Below are 6,443 nucleotides of genomic sequence, written 5' to 3'. Positions count from 1 at the left end.
TAGATGACCTCCAAGGTCCCTTCCCACTCTGTTACTTTATATTCTGTATTCTTTTTAGACTCTAGGGAAAGACCTCTGTGGTTCTTTTATTCTTTTTATTTCTGGTGTCTAAAAACATTGCAGTATTTGCTGTTTCGTGGACATCTTGTTTAAACTGATTTTTTAAAAAGTTAGTTTTAGTTGTTTGTATTATACAATTATATGCTGTTTTAGTTTGTAATCTTATTGCTACCACATTGCTATTATGGAAAATTGGACAATTCTATCTGAAAAAGTAGTATAAAAAAACCCCTCATAACTAAATAAGTTTTTAAAAGATTCCTTTCCTTAAGAACTGTTGGAGAACTGGCAAGTAAACCAGTTCTTTGATACCTCTCCATATAAAGAGAGGACAACAGATCATCCACAGGACCAGTTATTCCTTGAGCCCAGACTACAGGACAATGGTTTCTTGTGGGTTTGAGAACTAATAGATGAAGGACTCAACCATCATGCCCACAGCCATAGTGAAGACTTTCAAAGGATACTGAGTTTGTAAACCTCACTTTCTGATCACTTTTGGAAATTTGCCTTTACTATTCTAAGGCTATTAGAAATCTTCAGAGTAACAAGTTTGAAAAGCCACCTTGTGAGTTTACCTTTCTTCTTAAACAAAAAAGAAAATTAACTGTAAGTTTAAGAATTTAACAAATTGGAAATAAAAGAAAAAAAAGCTAAATTGGATTTTGATCTAAGAACGTTATTAACAAATTAAGGGTCCAGACAACTTTGGAACATTGAGACTTTTACTATAAGATTATGGAAATAAATAAATAAAACAAACAGCATTTTGCGGGAGCCTTGCCGTTGCCCTCCCTCTCCCTCTCTCCATTCCCTTCCCTTCCTCCTTTCTTATACAAGTGACAAATGCAATGGGTTGGTCTTAACAGCTATTTCAGCCTTCTGTTAAAGGCTATTGAATTTAAACATTTAAATCATGTCTGGCTGAGTATTTCAGTGCTATTGTGGACTTCTGATAAATGACCATTTAAACAGATCATCCACCAATTGCTTCCTTCATTGTACAGAGGATGCAATGTTATATTATGTTTATAGTAGGAAAATTCAGGTCCTTGATCAGTTTCTCATCTTCAGCACCAATTGTCTTTTTTTTTTACCTTATTGTCTAGAACTCTGAACAAATAGTGAAAAGGGAAATACTGAATTTTATTTTTGCTATTATTCTTAAAAGCCCATTGTTGACTGATAAATTCTCTATTAAGTATTCACATCATGTTCTTAGAGTTACAGAAATTTTCAGGCTTCCATTCAGAAGAGCAGCTGTCACATCTCGAGACTGCTAACCCATCCTTTGTTCCTCCATTTCTTATTCCTGGTCTACAAAAATGAATTCGCTTCCAGCTGCCTAAATCCAAATTTTTAGCAATAAGGATCCGAAGGTTCTAAAATCTCAGGGTCTAGTGTTGTAAACAAGAGTGACAGAGACCCAAATAAAAGGCGACAGAAACCTTATAGAACTGTGAAACATTACATTTCTCTTTTATTACCTTTCAAATTTTCTAACATTAATAAAAAAAATAGATCTGAAACCTAGCAAAAAGACAAAGACATCTTTTGTTTGACAGTTTTAAAAAATAATTCATCTCTTCAGTCTAAGCAGTCTAAGATTAACATATGCTTGAAAATGAAGTTGTTGCTTTCAATGGTGATAGGTTTCTGGTTTGTTTCTTTGTTTTTTAAAATAAAGCTAGCAATAGGACTTAATTCTCTGCTCTCACATTTCTGTAATATCCATCTAATAGTCTGATTTCCACCCCAAAACATAAAGCCATTCCAGGAACAACTGCTTACAGCTATAAATTTTCTAGTGAACAAAACTTCACAATCATGACAGAAGAAGGCCAAGAAGCGAACCAGTGGAGGGATGGGTGAAAATGTCAGCAAGTTACCAAAGAAGACTTCAACTTGATTGTCACATTTCTTATGCTATTCAGTGAAAGCTTCAGAAGTCCATATGTGTATAGGCATCAATTGGTCTCTTTTTCATTTCATTAGCAAATATTTGGGGCTTCTTGTCCTATTAAGACGCATAAATTTTGTTTACATAGTACAGAATTATTTATTATTGTTATTATTTGTATATGTAGCCCCTTTCCCCAAAAGTCACCAACCAGGTGACTTTGGGCCAGTTACTCTGTCTTAGCCAAACACCACTTCACAGAATTGTTGTGGTGGTAAAATTAGGAGGAGGAAGGAGTATTATATATGTTCATTGCCTTGAGTTACTTATGTAAAGGCAAGATAACAATCTAATAACAGAGTTGGAAGACACTTTGGAGGTCTTCTAGTCTAACCCCCTGCCTGAACAGGAGATCCTATACCTTTTCAGACAAATGGCTGTCCAGTCTCCAGTGATGAATCATCCACAACTTCTGGAGCCGAGCTGTTCCACTAATTAATTGTTCTCATTGTCAGGAAATTTCTCCTTAATTCTAGGTTGGATCTGTCTTTCATAAGTTTCTATGCATTACTTCTTGTCTTGCCCTCAGGTGCATAACATTATAAATCCAGGCATGCAATAAACACAGATAGTTTAATCTCTGAAAAGAAGTGACAGGATTGTGGAATTAGTCTATTGCACAAACAAAGAGACACAGACCACACACTCAAATACAGACATTGCTCACTGTGTCAGGTGTTGCTTAAAATAAAGAGATCATTTCATCTGACAATTGTTCAGTTGAATGCATAAAGGACTGTTATATAGCAGAGCTAGTACTATAGAGCATGTATATTGTTTCTTGGTAACTTTTGTGTATCTATACAAAGTGCCTCTTTTTAACATATTTGTTTTAAATCCATATGAAATAGCTATTTGTGATATTTAGTCTGTAATGGCAATTTCACCTTCATTGATCACTAGTTTATCTTGAAAACATGTTGATAAACATGTACATGTGAACAGGCAGAGAAGTAATTCAATTATTCAAAATAATTTGAATCTATTCCTTATAGCAGCTGGTGTAACTATTAGGTTATTCATCTATTCATAAATAATACAAAACCTCAAAGTTTAATTTATTTCAAACAAATCAAACAAGTTTATTTTGAACATCTCAATGTTTGGTTCAAGACAATTTAACAAAAAGTTAATATAACTTTTACTCAGGATTTTGCCAAAGTCATGCAAAATCTGGATGTAGACTTTTACTGCAGCATTTAAAAAAATACTTAAGATTGAATAAATTTATTTGAAAAGAATAGTAAATAATAGTAAAGCCATTTCTAGATATTCTTCACTGTAGAAAAATGAGACTTGAAAATGAAGGATTTTGTAAAAGTTCAGAATACCATGAGATGTACAATGAAGAAACTGGATGTCACAATCTGATATGGTTGTATAGCAGATTCATATTTTTGTATTTTCTAGATTGCAACTTTTTTGAAATTGAAATAGCAAACCTCCCATATACAAATGAGTAGAAAAAAAGCATTTCTGAACTGAACATAGAAGCCTCTCCAGATGAAAACAGAGGGGCATCACTCATACAGCATTTTGTTACCCAAATGAAACCTTGTTCTCCTTTCTCTAAAATTCAAGATTTTATTTGGAGGGAATTTATATGGAAATGAGAGAACTGTGGAGTATTGTCTAGCAAACTGCAAATTTACAGATAGGAGGACACCATGAAAAAAGGAAATAATATTTATTTATTTATTTATTTTATTTATATTTAAATTTATATGCCGCCCTTCTCCCCATGGGACTCAGGGCGGCTCACAGCATATTAAAACATTGTACAAAAAATTTTCCCCTGCTAAAAACCAATTAAAATCCAAATATTGGTAGCTGTGGCTCTTTAAAATTGTTTAAAAATTGTCCCTATTTAAAACTCACCTTAGNTAGATGACCTCCAAGGTCCCTTCCCACTCTGTTACTTTATATTCTGTATTCTTTTTAGACTCTAGGGAAAGACCTCTGTGGTTCTTTTATTCTTTTTATTTCTGGTGTCTAAAAACATTGCAGTATTTGCTGTTTCGTGGACATCTTGTTTAAACTGATTTTTTAAAAAGTTAGTTTTAGTTGTTTGTATTATACAATTCTATGCTGTTTTAGTTTGTAATCTTATTGCTACCACATTGCTATTATGGAAAATTGGACAATTCTATCTGAAAAAGTAGTATAAAAAAACCCCTCATAACTAAATAAGTTTTTAAAAGATTCCTTTCCTTAAGAACTGTTGGAGAACTGGCAAGTAAACCAGTTCTTTGATACCTCTCCATATAAGGAGAGGACAACAGATCATCCACAGGACCAGTTATTCCTTGAGCCCAGACTATAGGACAATGGTTTCTTGTGGGTTTGAGAACTAATAAATGAAGGACTCAACCATCATGCTCACAGCCATAGTGAAGACTTTCAAAGGATACTGAGTTTGTAAACCTCACTTTCTGATCACTTTTGGAAATTTGCCTTTACTATTCTAAGGCTATTAGAAATCTTCAGAGTAACAAGTTTGAAAAGCCACCTTGTGAGTTTACCTTTCTTCTTAAACAAAAAAGAAAATTAACTGTAAGTTTAAGAATTTAACAAATTGGAAATAAAAGAAAAAAAAGCTAAATTGGATTTTGATCTAAGAAATTAACAAATTAAGGGTCCAGACAACTTTGGAACATTGAGACTTTTACTATAAGATTATGGAAATAAATAAATAAATAAATAAATAAATAAATAAATAAATAAATAAAACAGCATTTTGCGGGAGCCTTGCCGTTGCCCTCCCTCTTCCTCTCTCCATTCCCTTCCCTTCCTCCTTTCTTATACAAGTGACAAATGCAATGGGTTGGTCTTAACAGCTATTTCAGCCTTCTGTTAAAGGCTATTGAATTTAAACATTTAAATCATGTCTGGCTGAGTATTTCAGTGCTATTGTGGACTTCTGATAAATGACCATTTAAACAGATCATCCACCAATTGCTTCCTTCATTGTACAGAGGATGCAAAATGGCAGCACCATTTGTTATATTATGTTTATAGTAGGAAAATTCAGGTACTTGATCAGTTTCTCATCTTCAGCACCAATTGTCTTTTTTTTTTTTTACCTTATTGTCTAGAACTCTGAACAAATAGTGAAAAGGGAAATACTGAATTTTATTTTTGCTATTATTCTTAAAAGCCCATTGTTGACTGATAAATTCTCAATTAAGTACTCACATCATGTTCTTAGAGTTACAGAAATTTTCAGGCTTCCATTCAGAAGAGCAGCTGTCATCACATCTCGAGACTGCTAACCCATCCTTTGTTCCTCCATTTCTTATTCCTGGTCTACAAAAATGAATTCGCTTCCAGCTGCCTAAATCCAAATTTTTAGCAATAAGGATCCTAAGGTTCTAAAGTCTCAGGGTCTAGTGTTGTAAACAAGAGTGACAGAGACCCAAATAAAAGGTGACAGAAACTTTATAGAACTGTGAAACATTACATTTCTCTTTTATTACCTTTCAAATTTTCTAACATTAATAAAAAAATAGATCTGAAACCTAACAAAAAGACAAAGACATCTTTTGTTTGACAGTTTTAAAAAATAACTCATCTCTTCAGTCTAAGCAGTCTAAGATTAACATATGCTTAAAAATGAAGTTGTTGCTTTCAATGGTGATAGGTTTCTGGTTTGTTTCTTTGTTTTTTTAAATAAAGCTAGCAATAGGACTTAATTCTCTGCTCTCACATTTCTGTAATATCCATCTAATAGTCTGATTTCCACCCCAAAACATAAAGCCATTCCAGGAACAACTGCTTACAGCTATAAATTTTCTAGTGAACAAAACTTCACAATCATGACAGAAGAAGGCCAAGAAGCGAACCAGTGGAGGAATAGGTGAAAATGTCAGCAAGTTACCAAAGAAGACTTCAACTTGATTGTCACATTTCTTATGCTACTTCAGTGAAAGCTTCAGAAGTCCATATGTGTATCGGCATCAATTGGTCTCTTTTTCATTTCATTAGCAAATATTTGGGGCTTCTTGTCCTATTAAGATGCATAAATTTTGTTTACATAATACAGAATTATTTATTATTGTTATTATTTGTATATGTAGCCCCTTTCCCCAAAAGTCACCAACCAGGTGACTTTGGGCCAGTTACTCTGTCTTAGCCAAACACCACTTCACAGGATTGTTGTGGTGGTAAAATTAGGAGGAGGCAGGAGTATTATATATGTTCATTGCCTTGAGTTACTTATGTAAAGGCAAGATAACAATCTAATAACAGAGTTGGAAGACACTTTGGAGGTCTTCTAGTCTAACCCCCTGCCTGAACAGGAGATCCTATACCTTTCCAGACAAATGGCTGTCCAGTCTCCAGTGATGGATCATCCACAACTTCTGGAGCTGAGCTGTTCCACTAATTAATTGTTCTCATTGTCAGGAAATTTCTCCTTAATTCT

Source organism: Protobothrops mucrosquamatus, unplaced genomic scaffold (genome assembly GCF_001527695.2).
Source record: "Protobothrops mucrosquamatus isolate PMUCROS unplaced genomic scaffold, P.Mucros_1.0 scaffold2038, whole genome shotgun sequence".
NCBI classification, from domain to species: Eukaryota; Metazoa; Chordata; class Lepidosauria; order Squamata; family Viperidae; genus Protobothrops; species Protobothrops mucrosquamatus.
This window is presented reverse-complemented; position numbering follows the sequence as displayed.